Here is a 26,130-nt window from a genome sequence, read left to right on the forward strand (position 1 = left end):
GAGATGGAAAGCATGGCATACTGATGGCAGGGAGCAGCAGGCTCTCCAGACATTATAAATGCCGCTTTAACCATTTTAAACCACCACCACTGCCACTGTTGGCTTAGATTGAAGAGTACCAGCAACAAAAATTGCATATTTATACATGTATTCACAATAAAACATAGTTCACTGCAGCTTTCATGCTATACTGAAACAACAACAACACATACTATCATGATGGAGAAAAAGGCAACTACTTCCACTGAGGACAGAGAAGATGAAGACGCAGGCTAGCACTGTTTTGGGAACAACCAGGCTGTCCTGCCAACAGTACTCAAGCTCATGCTTTACTTGCTTCAAGCTGCACCTCGATGTGCTTTAGGAAGAAGGAGAGCACGGACACTGGTATGAACCCAACAACATGGAAAGGTCACACACCCAAGCTACCATATCACGTTTTATTTCGCTACCCTGGCAGCACCACTGTGCCAAGCCAATGCTAACTGCACACATTCAAGGTCCTCCTCAGAAAGGCCCATCACTTTTGTGCCCCAAGAGCCACCAAACACAAAGACCAATCAGTGCAGAGGTTCCCTGTAATGTGGCAGTCACTTAATCCTATCCTGAGAGATTTCTGTCTGTCCCAGCAGAGAGGCAAAGACTACAGACTGGCCTCAGATCAGCCTTTTTGCCTTTGGCACAGTGCTGATACACATAATCAGTATCTAAGTACCAAGGTAAAAACCAACAGTGCCTCTTCTGCGTTTTCATGGATGTTTAACTAGCATGCACTAACTATTATCCCATGGCAAAGGGCACATCCTTTGCTGTAGCTGAAGCATGTGAATAGTACTGGTAGCCAAGAAACCATCTCCATCCTTAAGTAATGTTTGTAAACAAAATGAGCCTCTTCTTCGCAGACTGTCTAGGTTCACACTGCTAATATTAACACAAAACTAAGCACTAAATGCATGCTTAGGGAACATGCCTCAGCACAACATATAAATTGATGAGAAGGAACACGAAACATTTTTTTCAAAAATGTACCAAGTTTCTGTGAGAAGCTGTACCTCTATCTGAGCTTAAAATTAGGTCTCTCTCACAAACATGTGCACAGGATTATAGATTTTTTTTTCCTAAAATCAAGTTTCACGTTTGTGGAACAGATCCAAAGAGCTGGTTTCTATGCATTCCTGAGGGAGAAAGGGCTATAGAAAAGCCTTTTTTTCTGCATGTATTTCCCAGGAGGCCTAACTAATGCAAAAAGAAATGTATCGGGCTTCTATAGTGGGGGAAGGGCAGGAGAGGATTAACATGTTTTATTTGCAGAGTGTGTGCAAGTAGGGAGGAATGAGTGCTTCAATACTAGCAATTAAATGTATTTCTGCTGTAAACCTTACGGTAAGACAGCTAAAAGGTCCTTTTCAATATAAAATCCTACTTGAGTAAATGTCAAGGAAAATTGTGATGAACTTGATCAAAAAAGCTGCTGTGACCCTGTGGAACACTTTAGAAAATATACATACATCTCTTGAGAGTCACCAATAACAGCACATCAGCATCTTGAAGTTAAGAATATAAACACAGAAGTGCACACTCATATTACAAGTCATCATCACCCGCACAGCTTCACACACAAATACTAGCAGTGTTTTCCTCCTCCTAAATTGATTTTATACATGCTTCTCTGCTAGGCTTTTCAAGAATTTGCCAAGGTCAACCCTGGGCTCAGAAACTTTTCAAACTGAAATCAACTCAAAAAAAACTAAAATAAAAAATAAAAAATCAACCAATGGGGAACAGAGCAACAGACGTTATTCCAGTTTGAGTGTGAATCACTCTTGGGGACCACTCATAAGTGGTGTTCCCCAGGGGCTCATGCTGGGGCCTGTCCTCTTCAATATCTTTATTGATGATCTGGATTAAGGTACTCAGAAAGTTTGTAGATGACACAAAGTTGAGAGAAAGCATCAATCTGCCTCAGGGTAGCAAGGCTGTACATAGAGGGTTTGGGACAGGCTGGATCACTCAGCTGAAGCCAGTGAGGTTCAACAAGATCAAGTGCCAGGTCCTGTATTTTGGCCATAACAACTCCAGGCAATGCTTCAGGCTTGAGGCAGAGCGGCTGGAAGACCATGTACAGGAAACAGACCTCAGGGTGTTGGTTGATGAACATGAACTGACAGTGTACCCAGGTGGCCAAGAAGGCCAGTGGCATCCTGGCTTGTATCAGAAATAGTATTGCCAGCAGGAGCAGGGAAGCGATTGTACCTCTGTACTCAGCACAGGAGAGGCCTCATCTCTAACACTGTGCTTAGTTTCAGACACCTTGCTACAAGAAATTCATCAACGCCATGAAGTATGAGAAGGGCAACTAAGCTGATAAAGGGTCTGGAGCACAAGTCTTACGAGGAGCAGCTGAGGGAACTCGGATTATTCAGCCTGGAGAAGAGGAGGCTCAGACGAGACCTTATGACCCTCTATAAGTACCGGAAGGGAGACTGCAGTGAGCTGAGGGTTGGCCTCTTCTCTCATATAACTAGTGGTAGGACTAAAGGGAATGGCCTCAAATTGCACCAGGCAAGATACTTGAAGATTAAGGTACACTACTTTTCTGAAAGAGTGATCAGGAGCTGGAATGGGCTTGCCCAGGGAAGTGGTGTAGTCACTGACCCTGGAGATCAGTCTAAATGTTCAAAGAACATTTAGATGTTGTGTTGAGGGACATGGTTTAGTGAGAACTGTTAGTGATAAATAAACGGTTGGACTGGATGATCTTGGAGGTCTTTTCCAACCTTGGCAATTCTGTGATTCAAAAAAATTCTGATGCACAAATCACAAAATACTCCAGACTGATTTTCAAAGTAACATGCTCCGTTCAAACTTTTCCAGATTATTAGCTCTTCATTTTTTATTGTTTTAATGTTAACTCAGCAATGTACTTTTTCTACCCTGAATTTCCCTACATTGAAATAAAAGCACTTCTACTAGGAGCTCCTTTTCCCATATCAGTTCCTACCACTAAAATAAACCCAATGGAAAAAAAAAAAAAAAAAGAATTAAAACACTCCAGAATTAACACTGCTGCTACTGGGTACTTTACCACCCACAGGCAGTGCACTGCGCAGTTTTTGCCCCATCTGATCTCTCTGGGACCTAATCCTGTCTCCAGCCATCACATCCTGTGTCTCTAGATCCAGCTGCTCATCAAAGCACCACTGCTGTTCAGAAAGTGGGTCCCACCTTCACAACTCCTGGAGCTTTGCTCGTGGGGTTTCGCTGTTGTTTTTGCTTTTTCAGCTTTCCTCTTCCCTTACTCTATTAGAGCAATAGCAGTTACAGCAAACGGTCACAGGATGAGTTTGCCAAATGTATGAGCAGCCTTCATTTCTACCAGAAGGAGAAGCAGCAGACCATGTGGCTGCAGCCCATAGATTAGTACACACTTAATAACATACAAATGAACAAGTTTTCAAGTTTTGCTGCTCTTGCAGGTTCAGAAACTTCATCTTTTACTTAAACAGTGTTTTCATTTTTAATATAGTATGCAAGTAATATATAGCTGTTTTTATACAGAGTAAAAACAAATTCATTCACAGTTATTTGGCATTAATATTAGTTACAGTTTAAAGAACCAAGGTTATTTAACAAGTTCTGTCAATAATATCATCCATCCTTCTCCCCATACCCACTTGCAGAAAAGTGAAAGAAGCCAAATTAGTTATTAAGTTAAAATCAAATAATGTTGCTTGTTCTGGGACTATTTTTAGGTAATGTGCTACTTAGCATTGTATTTAAGACATTTAATAACAGGAACAAAAGCAACCAAGATTTACTGGTAATTTTCCTCAGCCATTTATTCTTTTCTATAATCTCATTTTACAATATTTTAAGAATTCCAGCTTTGCAACATTATACCTGGAATAATAACCTTACAAATGATAGAAATTTGTACACCTTTCTAACTCAGAGATCAACATTTTCAACAGTAAACTAACTGCTAAGGAACTGAAAAAGCACTGAAAAAAAATAGTAGAGTCTTAGGAACAAACTATTATATCCTAGAAGATAATTTCTACAGTACAAGGCAATATTCAATAGCATAGTTTTTTATTTAATAAAATGGCTAGGAAGTAAAAATGGAACAAGAAAACATTGGAAATACTTGTACAGGCTCTCAAGGTGCAGAGTAATTAATCCCATGAACTATGATGATGCAGGAGATTTGCCATCATTAGAAAAAAATAGATGGAAGAGAGATTTATTTTCTGGATAAGAAAAGCAAGACTAGCGTATGAACACCTGGGCTTCACCCAGTAGTTTCAGATTTTGATATTATTTAAGAGCTAAGGTTACAAGTTGCTTTCTTTCCACAGACTAATGTAACAGTACAGGTTGGCAGGGTGCCCTAGGTCCATCTTCCTCCAGCAGAGACACCCAGGTGCCCAGGCAGGTTCTGGAGATTTCCAAGACAAGAGATTTCACAGCCTCTCCGAGTTACCTGCGGCAGGGCTTTTTCACTCACATGGTTAAAAAAGTAATTGTTGATATTCAGTTGTACCTCTAAGGCAATACTGGGTTATATTTTTGTCAATTTACCTTTTTTACTGAGACAATCACAAATGCAACTTGTCTTGGGCAAGTGAGGGGAGCAGTGAGGAGTAGGCAGAATACTAGTTGATGTGGCTGTGGGACAGTATAAGCCAACTGTTTTCCAAAATGTTTGTCTGGTTTTAATCAAGCTGCTACCTTTAACACTTCAGCTGACAAGATCTACAACTGTCGGCTTTAGATACAAGATCCAGAAGCAATGAAAACTGACTGCAGCAGTAGCATGCAAGTCACTCAAGTGTAACACCACATGAGGGCAGTGACTCACTCAACTGCCCGCTTCTAAGTGCTACTATCTTTTTTCTTTTCTTTCTTCTTGTATGCATCTCTGTGAGAGACAGCAAAGATCACGTCTTTTGGCTATATTGAATGTATTTCTCTATTTTTAAACAAAGGTTTAATCATTACAGCAGCTGTTTTGTTTTTTTCTTCATTATTACTCTACCCAGTGCATCACCAAGATGGAAGCTGCATCCTGTATCAGTACATCTATGCACATTTTGAAAACATCTACTCAGAATAGAGAAAGACTCCATTCAGCCATCTGTTTGAAAATCATTTTGAGAAAACCTGGTTTTTGCTGTTTAGTTACATACACAGCTTGGAAAAATTCCATCTAATTTCAAAAATGTCTCCTTCATAAAGCCATATTCCTTTGTGTCTGCTCTTACTTGCCACTTCAATAAAAATTTTCCATATTAAGTACTTTTAAATTATGCTATGTAGCATAATTAAAAGTGTTCTCTTGGTATATTTTTGCATATTTAACTGGGAGACATTTCAAGCTAATGCAAAGGAAATGTCTTAGTACACATTTATTATGCTTACCTTGCATTACATCATTTACTTCTCAATTTCCAGATAACCTCTAGCACACTGCAGGTGTTATTTATAAACAGCAATTATAACACAATATGAATTACAACGTAAGTACACTGAAAGAACATCAACAGAAGGTAATGTAGAGGGAACTCCTCAAACTGCACTCGATAATTAAAAGCCTTCATAAGAAATCCCACATGAACTAAAAATAAAATAAAATAAAATAAAATCTCACGGCAGGGCAGGAAGGCTATAAAATTAAATTAATGGGAAGGTAAACTTCAGCCTCAGGATACTGTGTGTTCTGCATGCAAACCAGACCTCAAAAAACTTTCTCTTGAGACATGAGAACAAAATCTGAAGCTGTCTGGGATAGTCTGGAGCAAAAAGAGAGCAGCAGTGGGTCGTATTTTGCCTGCAGACGCAACATGATTTGAGGAACTCATCATTGCTGGTACAACACATCACTGTCCAAATCATCATTCAGTACAGCATTTGCACTATTACTGCAGATTGAGGGGCTACTGAACTCCGTGTTAAAAGAACAGAATGGTGAAAGTATGGCTAACAGGACCCACCCTCTGTGGAAATGGCTCACAAACCTGGAAGCCAGTAGCATGCGCTGGCACAGCGTAAGGATTTCTTCTTCCATTTTCAGGTTTCCCCTTGACAGCATTTCCCTCCTCAAGACTGAAAATCTGCAACCCAGTGGCTGGTATAGACACATTACTGATATATACTTGAAGGTACCACCCAGCAGCATAGCAAATCTCAAGCCTCTTTAGTTGGCAAAATCCCTGCAGGAAATAATGCATTCATGCCACACCAGCCAAACAGTTGGATTGGTCTGTATCCAGATAACTAGCCTCCTCTCTTTCCTACTTCACAGAATATCTTGTCTGCTTCTATCACCCACAAATCTAATGCAGGAACAGAAGATCCTGTAATAAGAGCCATATGATCCTGTGCTAACAACTATAGCTTCCCAAATCAAAGAAACAGGTATAACTTGAAGAACTTCAAAAAGAAATAATATGCGTCCTTGGTATAACATCTGAACTTCAAGCAAACATGGCCCTTCAGAATCCTGTCCCTCCACCACATTTTGAGACAAGAAAACTTGTATTTACCTGATAATTACTATAATTAATATATACTATAAATACTATAACATGTATCATTATATATATGTTATGTACAATAATATTACTAAAGTAAAATAATTACTGATAAATAACATTTTAGAAAGGTACAGATTTTTAATTGCCTGGTGCCTTTAAAGTTTAAAGCAATACTTAGTACAAAAGGAGAGCACTTAAGAGGTACGAAGGTTACACATTTGTTTTATGTTGGGCATTCAGGCAAATCTAAGCAACAACTTGAGAATTCTGAAAATTTTCCTCTAGCTGAAGCATCAAAACGTAGGCTCAGGTAGACCACACAGCTTACTTACGTGATCAAAAAACACTTTCATCTGCTTAAGTCCCAGGATCTTTAGAAACAGATCTCATTTTGCACTCAGTCACACTGCAGCCTTCCCAGAGCCATGAACTCTCCCTTGCCTGCTGCTCCATGCAGCTCAGTAAGGTAACACAGCAGGCCAATACCATCAGCATGTGTTAGCTGGGAAGATCATGATGCAGAGTTCATACCCCTCAGTGCTGCCCCACCAATGAGGAACCTAATTCTAAACGTGTGGTGCTTTTAAAAACGATGGTGGGTTTCACAGCAGCTCTTCTGGGTTTTATTTCATGCTGAGGCAATGGCCAGAAGAACAATAGCTGCTTTGTTTGTACAGTAAAACAATGTGATACTGCCCAGATCACTCTGAATCACCAAATTGTGAAGTTTTACTGCACTATGTGAAATAGCTAGACTATCAACCCGAGCCACAAAGCATCAGATCTTAGAGATTTCCCTCTTCTATTTACCTATTTCCCCCTTCCATTCGCTCTCTCGAAACAGATGTCAGCTCCTTCATTAACTACATTCCATTAACAAGAAAAGCAGGCAGCCGGCTGATACAAACAGCAGCAGTGCACTCCTTTGGCTTTAGGCATGGAGACCACTGCCATGCTGCAGGCACCCCACTGCTCCTCACCACTCCTCTCTCTGCAGCCTGCTCCCCTGATGCCCAGATAGCCCCTACAGCCACCAGTATGGGGATCTGGGAGAGCACAGGCTGGGTGGCCCAACAGCCCACGGCTGGCAGTGGACAGGGGTCAGCAGAGACTCCTATTAGCCTCCAGAACAAAGCAGAAAGGAAAGCTAATTACAAGATGAAGCTTCATCTTGTAATACATGAGCAAGGGGAGAATGCTTTGTACTCAGTGTATTAATGACTCCTAGAAAAGGCGCACTGTTCAAGGAGCAAGGCCTCCACACCCTGGTAGAGTACAAGAAGGCAGCAGAAAGACACCAAAACAAGCGTAAGTAGGACTGTTCTTCCAGCTGCTGCAGCCCCACAGGTGGCCCCATATCACAGCCACCCCTTCTGACCCATCCACAGCCAGGCCAGGCCTCAGCCCTGCAGCCCACAGCATCTCCTAGAGAACCCTCCTCTCCACATGGCCTCATCTGCTGCCCACTCACTCACTTCCTGCAGAAACCTTCTTGACTGATTTCAACAAACAAACAAGCTAATTAAGCACTTAGACCCTGACCACAATAATGAAATAGTCCAAAATACATATATATATGTATATGTATATATATATATATATACACGCATGTGTGTATCTGCTTATACTGCAAGGCAATCTTCTCAAAATGTTTAAAAATTCCCCACTCCTTTTTGTTTTGTTTTCTGTTCCCTATTAAGAAAAAGAATTGACATCTATAAAACATAACAGCAACCTCTCACTATTTAATACATTTGTGTTCCTATCCAAAACAGAGCTTTCAAAAACACTGATTATTCTGATGTCTTCTAAAAGGCAGATTTGTTCCTTGTTTGCTAACACTGCAAAGCAAAATGCAAAATACATCCTATCGATTGCAGATCTGGAGGGAGTGAGTTGCTTGTTTAATCAAGTGAGCTTTGCTGATGCTGATAAGCAAGGTACACTTAAAAATAAGCACAAATGGAAAAGCATTTACTAGTTATGCAACAGATATGCTGTCTTAGCAAAAACTAAAAGCATTAGCATGATTTAATAGCAATAACGTGAAAAACTAGCAGTACATTCTAGAGCACAACCACAACTGAAGACTTTTTTACCTTTCATTTGTTCTTATAATATCAGAATGACTATTTGAAAAACATACTGATATTCAGCTGCTAGTTATTTATATAAACACGGAACTGTTCTGTATATGCCAATATCAATCACTTCAAAGTCTGATGTCTTTGAAACACATCTCAAGATACGAACTAAAATGTTGCTCATTAGCAGCGTACACAAAGCAGCAACCTGTACAGCCACAATTTACACAATGCAAGTATCAAAGACTTAGGCATTATTTTTTTTATTGTTGCTGTTATTTTTTCTTATCCTAACTATATGGCAATAGAAACCATAAAATATCTGTACACAACACACCAACAAAAAGGAAGTTTCCCAGGCAGTCCCATGATAGCAGCACTGAGGTCCTTGGGCGTTTCTGTTCACAGAGACTACACCTCAACATGCGCAAGTATTCTGAAGCCACAGACAGGTGTTGAATTCAGGCTCCGACAGAAATTAAGACAACTTTTTAGAGAGAAGGGATCTCTCTGCGAAGCACATAGAAACATAAGAACTTTTACAATTAATCTCCATACAGAGAAAGTGACTCACAGTTGGATTAAAAAACTCAATCTGCTGAGTAATTCAAACAGCTTCATTGTTAGCTGTGATGGAATTAAATCAGTCAATCAACAATGACAAAATTGTGTAAGCCTCTCAGATTTGGATCCTGTACCACTAAACTTTACAAAACTGAAGCAATTATTTTCTGCTATTAATTTTTCCTTCTTGTAACAATTTAGTCGATAAAGAGACCTTTATCCTTTAAATAAGCTTTCAACTTCTGCTGAATAACCAAAAATTAATTTCTTACCTTCAACCCAAGCTGCATGGCTGTTCTCACAGCTCTGTCACAAAGATAGTAGGAAATGGTTGCTTTGAGCCGTAGGCAATAGCTCGGATTTTGTCATCAACTAATAAGACTGTCACAAAAATAATGACCACACATCAATAGCCTACTGGATATCAGTCCATTCACTGCTTGAAACTAGGTTTTGGATCAATAGTGAAACAAACCAACCAGCCAAACTAAAAACCCCACAATACTGCCCAAAGAAGAGCAGCAAGAATTAAAAGCGTCAATGTTGGTCTCACTAACCAGACAGCAGGACACATATTAGCAATAAACAATCTTTTAAGCATATGTTAGAAGACAGACTATGAAACAGAACATTTAGCTGCACGCAGAGTCAGCCACCAGCCTTGAATGCTTCACCATGCCAATGTTAGAAAATGTTAGAAAACAAGAGATCCCAAGACACAGAAAAATCAAAATAAACGCTCAGTGTTCCATAAGCTCCCCCTCTCTCCTGGCTCTCCCCCCTTCTCCCCCAGGGCTTTGGTTCTTGGTTAACATCTCTCTGGCTGGAAATAATTGCCTGCCTCCAAAAAGCATCTGGGACAGCATTCACCCCTTAATCAGCAGAAAGACTTCTAAGCAACACAAGGCACTGCCACCTCCTCCCCAGAGTAATCGCACTGTCTCCGCAAGGCAGTACTTGCGCCATCCAGAATTAAAGTGAATTCAGATGTGTTGCTCTGCCCTAATGAGAACCGTTTCCCTGCACAGCTCCCCTCCACAGGCCCACTTCACACCACTATACCAGCCGCCTATCAGGACGTTTCTTATCAATACAGATACTTGCCAAGGGTCAATTAGCCCAGCTGGCATGCTGATCAAGGGAAAATCCATCTGTAGAGATAAACTAGGCTTGTGGTATACCTCAGTACATACATGCCATCATTAATCAACTGTGTTATCTCTAATTTTTTTTTTTTTAATCACAGTGTAGCATGGTAACACACCATAGTATGCATTACTATTTGCAAGTCCTCATGCCGTGGCAGAGGCAGGATTCCAATAAAACTACCTTAGATTTACAAATCATGGATGAATTTACAACAGAGGACATTTAAGCAGCTCTCTGCAGAAACAACTTAGAAAATAAAATTAGGTATCTACTTCTCAGTAAACTCGGGGAGATAGAGAAAAACCAATGCTTGTAGGATTTATCAGTACACTTGCTGCAGATATGCCGAGAAACAGACTGTATGAATCCAAGTAGCACCAGTCTCAGCAGCTGCTGTAGCTTCATTCTAGGATGTAATGTCAGCACCTAAAAAACTGCACCATGTTCCTTCAAAATGGTCACTCTTTTTTCTGCATCACAGTTGGAAGATAAAATCAGAACACGATGTTCAACATCCTCACTCGAAAAGAGGCACCAAAATCATCTTTTACTGGCAAGACATGACATGCTTAAACCCCATAATTGTTCCCTTTCATCCATGACTAATAAATTCTCATCGCTTGGTTTGTGAGACTGAGAGTAGGCCTCATGGCAGCTGCAGCTTCTCACAGGGAGGGAGGGGCAGCACTGAGCTCTGCTCTCTGTGACAATGACAGGGGGAACAGCACAGAGCATCATCAGCGAGGATCAGATTAAGGGTTAGGGAAAAGGTTCTTCACCAGAGAGTGGTGGGCATGTGACAAGTTCCTCATGACAATGGGCACAGCCCCAAGTGTTAGAGCTCAAGGAGCATCTTGACAGCACTCTCAGACATAGGGTTTGAATTTTGGTGATCCTGTGTGGAGCCAGAAGTTGGACTCAATGATCCTTCAGGGTCCCTTCAAGCTCAGGATATTCTGCAACAGCCAGTTTTCTGTCCTTCGCATCAGTAACCTTCTTAACAAACTAACAGCCAGAGCCCCTTTTCTACTTCATGCCTTTCACATCCATGTTTGCAGCAAGATTTAGAGGAAAGCCATAACAGCTGACGACATGATGTAGCCAGACCAGACAGCTCACCTTTAACCTGCTACAGCTCCACTGCTGCTCCTCCTGTGGGGCTTACCTGCTTCTTGGTTCAAAACTTGCCACAAACTTCCTCCAGAAGGGACTGTCTTTCCCATATGTTTTGATCTATAATCACTGCATGGCCCTTAAATGCTAACAGAGTACAACAGCTGTTCTGCTGCAGTAAAACAATCAATCATGACTGAATCTGATGGCTTCGGATACTTACAGGAAATTGAAATCCTTAGTTAAGGAAATGACAAACCATCCTTTCCTAGGCTTCAGAACCCTCCTCTGCACAAAAGGAACTACTTAGTGGTCATATTACTGTTAGATCAATGGAATGGAAATTTCAAGTTGTGTAGAACCTCATCGATGGCCTCTCGGAGACTGCAGCAAACCTCAGCTTGCTGTCACATGAAAATTTTAACAGCTGATGTTTCTGTCAAGTGGAGAAGATTAAACTACTGTTAGTCCAACCCATGTTAAAGACACACAGAAACCTTTAAGACTCTTCAAAAAACATCTGAAAAACAACTGAGAGCGCACCTGGGTATTGAAAGTAATGAGTTTTGAAAAGAGAAGGAGACATCCTTGCTCTGAGAAATCAGAAATAAAAAGTTTTATATTCTTTAAGTGATGACACCAAACAGAGCAAAACCCCGTAGAAGGATGTTGCTGCCAAGCCCAGACCCACAGCTGCTATGAGGTCACACTGTGTCTCTCACTGTCTGCACACACCCTGCTGCTGGGTCAGTGTGACAAGCCTGGACAGTGTATGCCAATATGGGTGGCTATCTGCTGTACACAATTTTCAAGCAGCAAATGAATATGTATATTTTTCTTGGACAGTGCAGCATTAGGAATGCAAAGCAAAGGCAATCACTACATGCAATTCTGCTTTGTTCAAGGCATTAGAAATACTACGTATACAACCCAATTTACATGTCCTAGTCTCTGAAAATTAACTGAAGTACCTCCTTTGCTTACACATGTAAATTTCCAAACAGTTTGCTACCAAATTTGGATTAAAACAATTTCAAAGCAGTTTAGTATTAAAGTTTAAGGCCTGAATTCTAAGTCCTGTTGGAAATAATTATCTTTATAAGTAGCAGGTCCCCTTTTTATCAACTGCTTTGAAAAAGAGGAAGTGAAACATAAAGAATTAAAAATAAATTGTATTTTAGCTACCACTTTTTTTTCTTTAGTTGAGCAGAAGTAATCATCTGGCTTTGTTACAATTTTGGCCTTCACATTCTTACACTTGAGACAATCCAGGAAAGAATAAAGCTGTTTGTTTCAATACATGCATTACCCACCTGACATATTTTGATTCACAGCAGTACCAATAGTTCCACTGATGCATTTTCAAAAATTGACTGTTAGAAAGAAATGCAGCAGTTCAAAACTCGCTATTTTTTCTTTGTGAATGTTGACACATAGGCAATGATGCCTATTAGTATCAATCTCATAGCAATAAAACATCATTGTTTCTCACTTCTAAGGAGAATTCTAATGTATGCCAGTGTTAAAAAGAGAGGCCTGTGAAATGCTGATGAGTTTACTGTCAGTATCTGATTAATTTTAAATCCACCTAAAGGTATACCCCTGCAAAGAAAGGAAACTTCATAGGTGTTACTGTTTAAACAATTAACATAATCATAATGCCTGGATAACTAAATACAACATTTGAGTATCAATACCACATTTGCAATTCTGAACAAGTCTGCCTCAAGTGTACATATTTGTTCCTGCTGTGCTCCAAGGATCTGCATGCTTCTATCACCAAGATTTTCCAAACATCGTAGTTCACACAAATTCAGAGATGCAGCAGCACCTTTCTAACTTCACGTGCATTTTCAGATCATGAAAAATTCAAGGGGATGAAGTTGTGCACATATAATATGGAACAAACTCAACACGTTTCAATATGCTTAATTGTTGGACAACTCAGTTCCCCATTTCTATAACTTTCTGTCTGGCTTTGAGGAAATGTCAAATAAACAATATTACTAGGAGTCTACTTTTCACTGTTCTCACTGCAATGAAACAATTTACAGATGCAAACACTTTCAAAGCTCCTACACACTCAAGATGGAGCTTTCAAATCTTATGAAATTGGATTTCAAGAGCCTAAAATACCAATTAAAATCTTAGCTGTGAATGTTACAGAAGCAAACTAACAAACCAGTTTATTAAACATAGTTGAACACCAGGAAAAAGCATCACAGTATGCACATTTTCTTGATTGCTACTGTTAGAAGTACAGTCAGGCACAAAAATATGTTTAATAATTAGCATTTCTTTCCTCAAGCTCTTGGTTTTTGTTGATTAAACACTACAACAAAATTACCTCAGAAAGAACATCTGTGATTCCAGCTTTTACTGAAAGCATTGTTTAATCACAACACAAACGACTGCCCTCTTCAGAGGTGTAACTGGATACAGTCGTGGAGTGTTTTATTCAGGTGGAAAGGTAACTCGATCTAATGCTTGCTTGAGCCTTAAATGCAATTGTTTAACTAGTTAAAAATAATAGTTGTCAAAACAGCACCTCAGAAAATGAGAAAAAGCTCAGCAAAAGAAATCTAGAGATTTCATATTCAGATGGGTTTTATTTTGTCAGTAACTAAATTCTGGGACCCATTTTCCAGCCAACTTACACTAAAGCCTTCCTCCTTGTATAACAGAGATTCCACTTGGCTGGTCCCAGGGATCCTGTCAGACAGCACTTCCCTGGAATACTGATCACGTGAAGCTCCAACCAGGCTTTCCCTGCCCCACCTGCGCAGTAGCCAAGTCTTTGGCCAGTGACCAAGATCCATGATTCCTAAGAAAAGCACTGGATGTGAACCTCAGAGAACAGGAGCTTCGCTCTGTTGAATCTTGCCTTCCCCACCATAAGCAGAGTGATCCCATGCAGGAACTCATGTGGTGCACAGCTGGAACACCAACCTATAGTTACGTCACTGCTGAACAAGCTGTCACCTCATCATATCTCACTACTACAAATCTTACTCATCAGCAGCACTTTAAGGCTTGTCCACCCAGTACATTTTAAGCCAAACATCTATAAAGACCCTGAACCAGAGACACTTATACATGAGGGAGCAACTCCTTAATGCCACTCTGGATGAGGTTTTGTGCATCTCAGTCTGGAGATGTCCTGCCTGTGGCAGGCAGTTGGATTAGGTAATCTGTACAGTCCATTCCTACTCAAGCTACTATGTGGCTTTGTCATTCTATGATTTAGCTCTGTCCAGCCTGCAACCAGGACACTCACCATATCAATACAACAAGACACTCAGAAAATCTGGAAGTACTCAAGCACTGTAAACCTAGTCCCCTTCAGCAGAGCCCTTTGTCAGATTCTGGAGGATGCCCAGCAGTGTCATTCAGCACAGGTCTTCAACCCACCCCCTCCTCCACACATCAGCCACAGTCATGCTCCTCTCCATACCACCAGCACTTTTCCTGAGAGGAAACAGTTAAAGATTAAGCAGGAACTTTTACAAGAAGCCATGTGAGCTGCAGAATGGTGTAAAATGCTGATAATGGTGTAAGATGATGTGTAAAACTGCAAATGAATAGTGACTGTAAAGGTAGGAAGGAAAAAAATAGAATAAGAAAGTAAGACCAGGCTGCCCAAGGAGGTGGCTGTCACCATCACTGGAGCTGTTGAACTAAGGGGACATGGTTCAGTAGGGAAATATTAGTGATAGGTGAACACTTGGACTAGATGATCTCTAATCTTGGTGATTCTATGATTCCAATGCAAAAAAAGTAAAAAACAAAATCACTGTGAAGCACAGCATCGTCATCTAAATCTGTGCAACAAAAAAACAGAGCTGAGTCCTCTTAGGACTAGTAACAACCATACTCTCAGTCCTACTGCAGTCCTAACCATACTTAGTCCTACTAAATGAGCAGTTCAGTTATAAAACATGCACTAGATCACAATACATATTTTCCTATACTGTAAAAGGAAGCATAAGAAATGCAACATAATATACGGTACCAAACTGTCAACACTAGTAGGTACACATTTCAACACGCAGGAACCCTTTGACTGTTTCCTGAGACAGAGCTGCACAGGTTTCGTTCCCTGGATACTCAGAAATACAACTGATTAACTCTAAATCCATCCTCTGATTCACTAGAGTGGTGGGAAGCGCCATAACTGCCAAAGATCTGTCTGACGTATGGTCTTGACATCACAGAATCGCTCAGATTGAAAAAGATCTTAAAGATCATCAAGTCCAACCACAACCTAACCATACTACCTTAACAATCCTCTAGATCATGTCCCTGAGCACCACATCCAAATAGTTTTTAAACACATCCAGGGATGGTGACTCAATCACCTCTCTGGGGAACCTATTCCAGTGCCTAACAACCTTTCAGAAAAGAAGTTTTTCCTGATACAAACCTAAACCTTCCCTGGTGCAACTTGAGGCCGTTTCCCCTCCCCTGTCACCTGTCACTAGTGAGAAGAGACCAACCCTGCTCTCGCTGCACTCACCTCTTAGGCATTTGAAGAGAGCAGTAAGGTCTCCCCTCCCTCAGCCTCCTCTTCCCCAGACTAAACAGCCCCAGTTCCTTCAGACACTCCTCATAGGGCATATTCTACAAGCCCTTCAGCATCCCTGTTACCCTTCTTTGGACCTGCTCCAGCACCTCACTGTCCTTTCTGTACTGAGGTGCCCAAAACTGAACACAATACTCAAGGTGGGGCCTCACCAGTGCCAAGTATAAGGGCAGAATTACTTCCCTAGTCCTGCTGACTACAGCATTCCTGACACAAGCCAGGATGCCACTGGCCTTCCTGGCCACCTGGGCACCCTGCTGGCTCATGTTAAGCCCACTGTCCATCAGTACACCAAGGTCCCTTTCCATCAGACAGCTTTCCAGCCATTCCTCCCCAAGCCTGTAGGGTTGCCTGGGATTGTTGTGACCAAAATGCAGGACCCAACTCTTGGCCTATTGAAACTCATGCAGTTTACCTTGGCCCATCGATCCAGTCTATCCAGGTCCCTCTGCAGTGCCTTTCTCCCCTCAGGCACATCAACATTCCCTCCCAACTTGGTGTCGCCTGCAAACTTACTGAGGGTGCACTCAATCCCTTTGTCAAGATCATTAGTAAGGATGTTAAATAGAAGCAGCCCCAGCACCAGGCCCCAGGGGACACCACTCGTGACCGGCCGCCAACTGGATATAACTCCATTGACCACAAATCTTTGGGGAGAGCCATCCAGCCAGTATTTCACCAAGAGGAGTGTATGCCCAGCATGCTTTGTGTATGCTGCTGTCTTTCAAAAGCAGATTTAGACCCCAAAACATATGCCCAAGGCAACATATTATCAAAAATCATCTTTTTCTAATTACTTAGCACAGACAGAGGTACTTCCTCATATCAGAACTCTTATGTAGTCTCTATTAACTTTCCACAGTAACCAACCAGGTTTTTCAATAACAAAAGCCTTCTTGAGGAATTTTAGCAGCTGGTTCTAGAGGAAAAGAACAGCACTAATGCTTCTCCATGGTCCCAAGAGAAGCAGCATAGCCTTAGAAATCTGGAAAAAAACAGTTACCTGCAGCTGTTAAATTCTGTTTTGGCACCCCTATTCATCCCCATCCATTTAGTCTATCCATCAACAACTACCAGGCTTACCAGTGTCTATAGAACTGCCTGCTAAAAGTAAAGAGGTGGTGTGACATGGGAGAAAAATTCAGCACAGAGTCCTAGCAGAATAGCTCACTAGGTCTGTGATGTTCAGTCACTGCGCCAGTCACCACCTTTATCTTCCTGTATCATCACTATGGACTAGTTCGAAGCAAAACCAAATGTCAGTGGCCCAAAGCAAAGGCACAGAAAAATTAGAGCTTTTCTTCATCCCTCTTCAGAGCTCCCTTTTGGCTAGTCCTGAAATCAAGGCACAGTTTTCAATAGCATTACTCTGGAATCCGCTCACATATTCAGTATTTCCTCCATCTTCCCAGGAATGCATGAAAAACAGAGGCAGGTGAGAGGCAGGAAAGATTAAAAAGAAAACAGAAAAATATAACAGAAATTATTCCAGCTGCCAGAAACCTCCAGAAAGCACGATGTGCTGCACACGACCCCTACACGTGAGAACACCTGACCCAGATGAAGAGTATTGCTGCCCCAGCATGGCTGTGGAGCACAAAGAATCTGAAGAACATGTAAGAGGGGCAAGGAGGGAGGTGCACCAGGCGTTCAAATGCTCTTCTGCACAACGCATATGCTGTTAGCCAGCCTCTGTTCTGGCAATCACAGCTAGCTCTCCCCTCTAACAAAGCTTTTGTGCATCACTGCAATCCCTGTACAACTTCAGAGACTGTAATTTATGATCTATTTCATGTTCCTTCCTATTAGAACTCAGTTTATTCAACACAAAAATAGTGGTTTTCCTCAAACCTTTACCAGAGACACAAATCTCCTTGCATAAGGGACTTCAAGTACAATTTTGGTGCAAAATACAATGTAAATAAACAGTAACTAAATTGGTGGATTGGTGATGTAAACCCAGCTATGATCAAAGTCAGACTGTTATCTTCAGAACATGATGCTTGCTGCAAAATGTCATCTCAAGGCCCATCAAATGGGGAAGGGGCAGCTGCACTCCATATAAAACTTTCACACTCCAAGGAATGTAAATAAGGGATATCGTTAAAACAAAAGTTTTAACAATAGTTACTTAAGAGCACTACATTTGTAATGTTTAAAAGGTTCTCCCTTTCTGTATCTTTAATCAAAGGTTATAAATAAATGACAGCTGTCACCATGGATACGCGCTGTCCAGGCTCTCTCTGCAGGAACCTCAAAGCCTCATCACAACTGAGAGTTACATGATGTGGGGTCACGTTAACACCTCTGACTCCCAGAGCCCATTTGTTGTGCAGAAATTAGTGCAGCTGACTAGCTTCACCTCCTGCCAGCAAACATTAACTGCTACTGCTGACCCAGCGTCCTCCTGCATTCACCCCTTCCCCAATGTGCCCTGACCCACCCCCCGCACCACTGCTTCTCAACAGCACGCAGATCCCCAGTGCACACAACACTCATCGCAAACCCCAGCCTATCAGACACCTCACCTGGACAAAAGGTTTTTTCCATAATGTACTAAAAAACTGTTGCTAACACTACTGAAGTACAACACATTTCCATCCTATTCTTAATAATGAAGGCATAGCTATGAAGAAAAACAAAGGCAAACATGCAGTGACAGGAACAGAACTCATATAAAAGCCAAAAAGTAAATTAAAGAACAGAAGACAGGCTCTGAATAATGGTTACTGTTTTCCCCTGGCAATTGTCAGTACTAAAGCAGGAAAGAAAAGTTCTTTAAAATCTTTAGGGAGGGAGGAGAAGAGAAAAAGAAATCAACCATTTGAAAATATTTACATATCGATATCTCCATACTGCAGGCAAACACTAATTCAAGCTTTAAATATAGGTATTTAATTCACATACTGTGTATTATATGAGTCAGAGATTTATTTCATACAAACTCACCAATTAAACGATGAATTCCTCAAACACATTAAATATGTGAGAATCAAAATACACTGTTACTTCTTTTGAGTGTTTGAAAAAATATGTTTATTTCAGTAGCATTAACTCCTGGTTGAATACCTAGTCAAATATCTTAAACAGCTAATATGTTGTAAATGTACACATATGGATAGGGTTTTCTTCAGTATTGTTTAATTCTTTTGGGAGATAGAATTGCACAGAGGAAATCTCTTACGCCTGTCTTACATATTTATCACAGAATCCCTCAAAACGAATTCCTGTGCAAAGGAAGTGAAATGAAAAGGCTCTTACGTGCCTCACTTACCTAGCAGATAATCAGGATGACCTTTCAAAGCAGTTTATCAATTCCAATGACACTTAAAGTAAAACTGCAATCAGATTCAACTGAAGAGTGAATTTATCTCAGTTGAGGTAAGCACCTGGACTTGCAGTAGCAGATTTTTAACAACTCTAATAATTTCAAAAAGAGAAAGATAAACATTCTCTATCACCAAAATAAGACCAGATTTGAACAGGAAAAATAATGTAATTCACACTCCTGATCAAAGAACAGATACTTTTCAGTGACTAATTTTTTTTTTCTAAACCACTTTTATCAGTGGCGTTAATTTTCTTTACGCTCGCAGCTGTGATGGACAATTCATTTTCTGACAGATGGATCCTTCAAGTAGAGTAGATCTGAAGAACAAATAAGGAGGGTGATCTGTGTGTGCATACATTCACATACTTAACAAACCCTTCATAATCACACCACTGCTAACTCAAAACCAGAATGCATAATATTTTGCCTCAGCCATTTTATGCCTTTTTTGATTAAAAAAACAAACAAAAAAACCCAACAAACAAGTGTGTGAGAGAAGGGATCTTTACCAGCACAGCATCACTCCAGCAATTTCCACATCCACAATGGCACACCAGAGCATCTCTGATCCACCATCTCAGCATTGTTACTGCAGGGCTTCAGGGAAGACAGGATGTCTGCAGCTGCACAGATCCTGTGCAGGGTGGGAGCCACCCACAGCTAACTCCTGCCTGCAGCAGCCCCTCCATCTTTAGATGCACTGCAGACACTCCTTGTTGCACCGAAATTAAACACAGACTTAGACAGAAATGGCTCTCACCACCCACAATACAACGTCTGGCAACAATTACAGAGGTTACTAAGGAAATCCAAGCTGGTGCTTACAGAGAAGCACAGTAAATGCCATATTCAATTAAACTGGAAAAAGGCTCAATGTCCAAAAGCATGCCTGCACTCCCATCCCTCTTCCAGCCATATCACCTGCACATAGAGAAGAACTTCTCCTGCCACAATCCCTACCCCCCTGGCATCTAAGTGAGCAGGCCCAAGGGGAACCCAGAAAACTCATCTGGCCTCATCATGTGCTCTGCTCATCTGAACAATTGGAGCTTTGTTCTCGCATGTGATCCAATAAGTAGTTTCTGAATTGCACACAGACACCTACAGATAAGGTAAGGATATGGAAGGGTATCTTAAAAATGTAGTACTGACACGTGTTCTCATCATTCCAGATTAAGTAATCAGAGGTCCCAAAAACTGAGCAGTGCTATATCCACATGCACTCCTGGCACAGAAGGTTTGTTCTTCCTGTGATTATGGGTTACAACACCATGCTGGACAGAAACAAGTCCCCAAACTCCTGAGCCCTCATATATATCTCCAACAGGATAAAACAGTTCTAAGCTCTGCAAGAAACAGCCAGCTCCTCCTGAAATGCTTTCAGCTTGGGGGCTTTGCAAACCTACGCACAAACCTACGCACACCTAAGCACAGCCTGTGGACTTGGTTCAAGGCAAAGTCATGGGATGCTTCTTTACAAAAAGAAGTGTGGATGGCTCCATTCCCCTCCAAATCTATTAAATCTGAAAGGAGAGAACTCAAGCATAAACCCAAGACCTTTCATGTCTCTAAGTCTGCTGCCTACACCCCATATTGTTCTTCCAGTAACAACCAACTGTAATACACTATCTCTTCCAGTGCAAATGAGAACAAAGACGTGCTAAAAAAAAAAAAAAAAAAAAAGTTACTCTCCGTTTTTCAGCATGTTCCTTTGTATAGACAATGACAAAGTTCATAGGGTATCATATGTTTATGAAATAAATACATAAATCAAGCACAACTAAGCGTGTATGTATGTATATATATATATATATATATATAAAGTAATCATTTTGAAGCAAGAATAACGCCTGCTTTATATCAAGGGAAGGAGGAAAGACTCAAAAAAAGTACAGCTAAAGCCTGCCCCTGAAAACTACTCCCAAACAAAGCAGGAACTGTAATCACTTTTCATGTTCTCATCCCACCCTGATAACCACGCAGTGGGCAGTGACACAGGGACAGGAAGGCTTCTTCTCACCTCTCGGCACTACAGCAGCCCCAGCATGGAACCTGGGGCTTGCCAAGGCACTGCTTTCCTGCTCCCAGTCTACCAACCCCAAATATTTCCCAGTCACCTCCCTGAACGTGCTCCACCAATAAGGGATCTGCTAGGTAAGTAAGCACAGTGGCGTGTAGGGGCACACCGATGGCGAGCCATCACCTTCCTTCCCACCAACCCACACCATGCTACAGGACTGAGAGCCAAACACAGACCACCCATCCTCGCTGAGAGGCCACACTGGTTCTACAACACAACGTTCAATCCTCTTTGGCCTCCCTCATATACAGGCTAATACTAATTTTTTAAGAGGATCAATGCAGAAAATGCCTACTGGATAATGAGTTCAGTGTTGCACATGAACAGAGGGAAAGGAACCGTGGAAGAGGAGGTAGACAGCAAGATGCAAGATTCTGCATCACTAACAAAACTTGAGAACTCAATACATGAGCCACAGTTATCTTCATTTATTGTCCTCAGAACAGTTTCTTGCATCCTCACAGCTACAGTTCAAGTTTCCGTTAATTTGCCACCTGTTTTGTTTCTCTGTATGTACTGTAAGTACATAAGTACTGCTGTTTCATGCTTTAACACACTTACTGTAACCACAGCACTGCCAACACCCTTTACTTCTCTCACCATTCCCTCATTAAAAAAAAAAAAAAAAAACCTAACAGGATCAAAGCAACTTCCTACTTATGTATTACTTATGTATTCATGCCATTTCCATAAGTCTGGTCCTGCTCCCAGCTCTGCCTGCTGCACTTCGCAGGGCAGGAGAACCCTCTGCATGGAAGCCACAGCAGTATCCCTGGGCCTCACAAGGCTCTGTGCATATTGATGCCAACAGGCAGTTCTTCATCTACCCATCCCTGAGCACCGGACCTAGTGAGACCAGCAGGACTTTCCCATGCTTCTTAGTGAACATCCACTGTCTGCCTTGACACACTTGATCATCATCAAAGATACAGACAGGGAGAAAGCCGAGAGGCAGAACTCCAGAGAGAGAACAACCAGATACAGCAGCCAGAGGTGCCATCAGCTCCACACATACCTCCAGATACCCAAATGGACAGCCACATTCCCTTTCAGTTAACTAAGGGTAACGCATAGCATCAGGCACAACAAAGAACAGCTACAAAGCATGCAACAACACTGCATCAAGAAGGATCTCAACTCTGTAACTACCAGCAAAGGAATTTACATGTATATACTAAAATAAAATAAGATTCATCTGTGAACACTGATGGGAAATGTTTTATTTTCTTAAAATTTACAAAAACCATCTTCCAGCATCAGTGTCATGAGCTCCTATTTTTCCTGAAGACAATTAAAAACTCAAAGAAAACATCTGAAGAGTACAAAAATAATACAAAACTTGGGAGCTTTCCTGTCATAATTACTGCCTGTGAAGATCCCAGCTCTGGAAGATACCCTCAGAAGCAGAGCAAAACACCACCATTTACCCTTGCAAAATAGATGTCAGAAGGAAAAACTGAATCCAAGGATAGCAGTCCAGGTCAGAAATTAACTTTTGCGCATCTGAGATAGAACTGCTCCAACTGCAGCTCCACATGGAACAGTCAAGCAACCTGGTTGTGAAGCCATGAGGCTGCAGACTTCCCCACAGTTCCTTTTATACCCACAGAGGGCCACGCGTAGCCACCACACCATACTTCAGCTGCCCAGGAGGCAGCCATTAGAAAGCAGAAGGCACCGTATTTCCCCTTCATCCTCATGGGACCCATATTATAGCATTACAGAATATCCTGAGTTGGAAGGGACCCATAAGGATCATCAAGTCCAACTTCAGAGAGGACTGGCCATGAAAAATAGAAAGTCCTGTTGTCTGGAAGTGTAAAGCCACAATATTTGGTGTCACACGGTTGCAGCCATGCAGTCCTACTGACAGAAGGTTTAAGACAGTAGCTGTTTACTCTGTGGGAGGTAAGAGTACTGAATCATAACACCAGCAGAGAAGGCAGCATAGCACAGCCTTTCGTGGCCATTTCCAAGCACACCTCTACCTACACTGTCCAGAACAGCTATGAGACAGTTTGCCAGCCCTGAAACAAACCCATTCTCAATAAACACTGATCTCAAATGCTTAATTCACTGTGGAAGGCGCAGTCACAGCCGTCACCAGATACAATGGCTTCTGTTTCTTTTTTGAGAAAAAAAAACAAACAAAAAACAACCTAGAGCAGCCTGATTTCAATGGGGCTGAGGGCACAGTGCATTCACCAGCCCCTCTGCAGCTCCCTGAGCACTGCAAGGTATGCAGAATGATAGCTTTCCCGGAGCAGTCCACTGGAGACAGGCCTTACCTGCATGTGCACAACCAGCTCCCTCCTCACAGCCAGCGTACATACAGAAACCTGCTTCCTCACTGCTCAACCCCGTTAGCAGAACAGGGCCAACTGCACAACACCTGGACTGTCTAAAAAATGCCCCTGAATATGATGGACCTGACTGCTGCACTGATATCCAGAGCCCACCAGAAATGATGGGGTACAAGAGCTCAGAGATGGCCGCTGAGCTAAAAGCATCTGGCAGAAACAAAAACAAGTTGTAATGCGGGAACCTCTTTCTGCCTCAGACCAGAAGCACATATAGGAAAAGCCTTCCAAGCTACAGAACAGTTGCCAAGCTCCTGTTCTTCTGGCAGCTGCCACAGAGAAGAAACAAGGGCATCACAGGGCCTGCTCCATCTCTCACACTCAGAACTCTGTGCTCTAGGTCTTCATACACTCATAAACACGTCCTGCCCAAAAGCCCATAGCCCTACAGCTCCACTTAAAACCTGCAGGGACGGGTAGTGATATACAGACAGGAAGTCCCGACGTCAATTGTACCCATCACACCCATGCACACTCAGCACCTCGATTCAAACCTGATTTGAACCCTCCTGACAGCTGAGAAATAGAGCAACACGTAAGAGCCGTTCACATACACACGGCCGGTTCCCACGGCCAGCGCCACGCGTAATAAGGAGCGAGCTGCTGACCTGCAGGACCCTCCGCCAGGCCGACACGCGGCAGGGGTGGGCGGGGGAGCTCCGCAGGCCGGCCGCGCCTCGATCCCCGTGCTCTTCAGCGCCGCTGCAGCAGCAGGTGCAGTGCCTGCCCGCAGGCCCACAAGCAGGGCACACGGCCACGGCCCATGACCGCTCCCAACCTTCCCAGCTCCACGCCTGCACGCGTCCCGTCGTGCTCCGGGAACGCTCCGCAGGTACCGGGGCGTCGCGATCCCGCCCGCCCGCCAGGCCGAGACACCCACCTTGGAGGCGCAGGGCCGCGGGGAGAGGAGAAGCGAAGCGCGGCGCAGCCCGGCGGCGGCGCGATCGCTTTGCTCCGGCCCCTGCCTGCGACACTGCCTCCGCCCCCCCGGCCCGTCCCTCAGCCCAACCGCGCACCTACCTGCGGCGGAAAGGTACCTCACCCGGCCCCCGCCCGCCTCGGCGCCTCCTACTAGGAGCCCTCCTCCCGCTCCGGGTGGGGAAGGGGCGGGACGGGGATGAGCGGGGGAGAATGGGGGGGAGGAGGAGGAGGAGGAGGAGGAGGAGAAGGAGGAGGAGAAGGGGAAGGGGAAGGGGAAGGGGAGGGGGAGGGGGGAGGGGGAGGGGGAGGGCCCTGCGCCGCGTGGAATGAAGTTGGGGTCGCCTTTCGCTATGGCGGGTGGAGCTGTAGCTTCCCCTGCTGTATGTGTTTGAGAAACACCATCAGAACGGTGTTACTCAGGAAATGAAGTCTCTTAAAAGCACAAGGCTGCTTTGGTAATTTACGAGAAAGAAAGTTTTCATGCACGGCAAGACCTGGCCGTTGAGATATTTCAAGGCTGTTGACAGCGCCATGATCATTGCATGCCTTACACAGCAAAAGCCACTTCCTCCCACTGTCTCATTGCCTTTCCCAGGTGGTGGTTTTACTTGGGCCCTGGGCTGTCGTCACACCAACACTCAGCACAACCACATTGAATGGCGGCCTAGTGAAGCCAAGAAAACAACAAAGTAACTCCAGTGAGTTATGTCAAGCAGATATTCCTTTTATTACAGTGCTGGGTTCATGGTGATCACTCCACCAGCATACACACTGAGGGAAGCAGTGACTACATATTTAAAGGTCTAACATATACATACATATTCATTACATTCCACAGACATGGGCAGAAATTTCAAGAAATAACTAACTTCTATGGTGGTCATGGGATGAAGGATGAAGTCATTTTCACTGTAAATTTCCAACTGTTAAAAGGCATCGACATAGCCCAAACTAGCTCCCACTGATGTTATGTTGAGCAGAAGCATCTGTTTTGCCATCTTATCTTCAACAACAGGACATCTATTCTACTTTCTTACCTTCACTTGACAATAAGCTCCACAGCCTCCTCTGCATTCTGTTCTTGAACTTACTTTCTTTCCTGAACTTTATACAAGCCTCCATCCTTCAGTTTATATCTGCTCAAGTTATGCAAAAGGCTGTTCTCAAAATATAGAAGAGCTGTTCACATGATTCAGTCCCCTCCTTTTCAATATCCTAGGCCTTTTGCCTGCAGTAGTCCACTGTCCATTCTTGAAGTATTTAACTGTTTCCACCTGGTGGTTCATCAATGTCTCTTCCAGGTGGCATAATTGTCTAGGCCTTTCCAACAGCACCAGAGAGAGTACTGTACAAGTATGCAAGTTAACACTACAAAGATAATTAGTATTACCATGCTACAAACAGTTGCTT

The 26,130-nt window shown here is 42.6% G+C and overlaps 1 protein-coding gene and 1 long non-coding RNA gene across 7 annotated transcripts in view; both read right to left on the reverse strand.

Annotated features, from left to right (window-relative positions):
• The window catches only part of SEMA4D (semaphorin 4D), a 98,360-nt gene extending 73,428 nt beyond the window's left edge, over positions 1 to 24,932 (reverse strand). For 3 of the 6 annotated variants that reach the window (XM_052701159.1, XM_052701154.1, XM_052701157.1), the window contains exon 1: positions 24,820 to 24,932. The gene's annotated coding sequence lies outside the window, so the exon portion shown is untranslated. The remainder of the gene's footprint in view (positions 1 to 24,819) is intronic. The other 3 variants (XM_052701160.1, XM_052701156.1, XM_052701155.1) reach the window with 3 other exon arrangements.
• LOC128089633 (uncharacterized) overlaps positions 1 to 26,130 on the reverse strand; it is a 271,376-nt gene that overhangs the window by 203,658 nt on the left and 41,588 nt on the right. The gene's annotated exons all lie outside the window — the stretch shown is intronic.

The sequence above is a fragment of the Tympanuchus pallidicinctus genome, unplaced genomic scaffold, assembly GCF_026119805.1.
Source record: "Tympanuchus pallidicinctus isolate F22 unplaced genomic scaffold, pur_lepc_1.0 scaffold4, whole genome shotgun sequence".
Taxonomy (NCBI): Eukaryota; Metazoa; Chordata; class Aves; order Galliformes; family Phasianidae; genus Tympanuchus; species Tympanuchus pallidicinctus.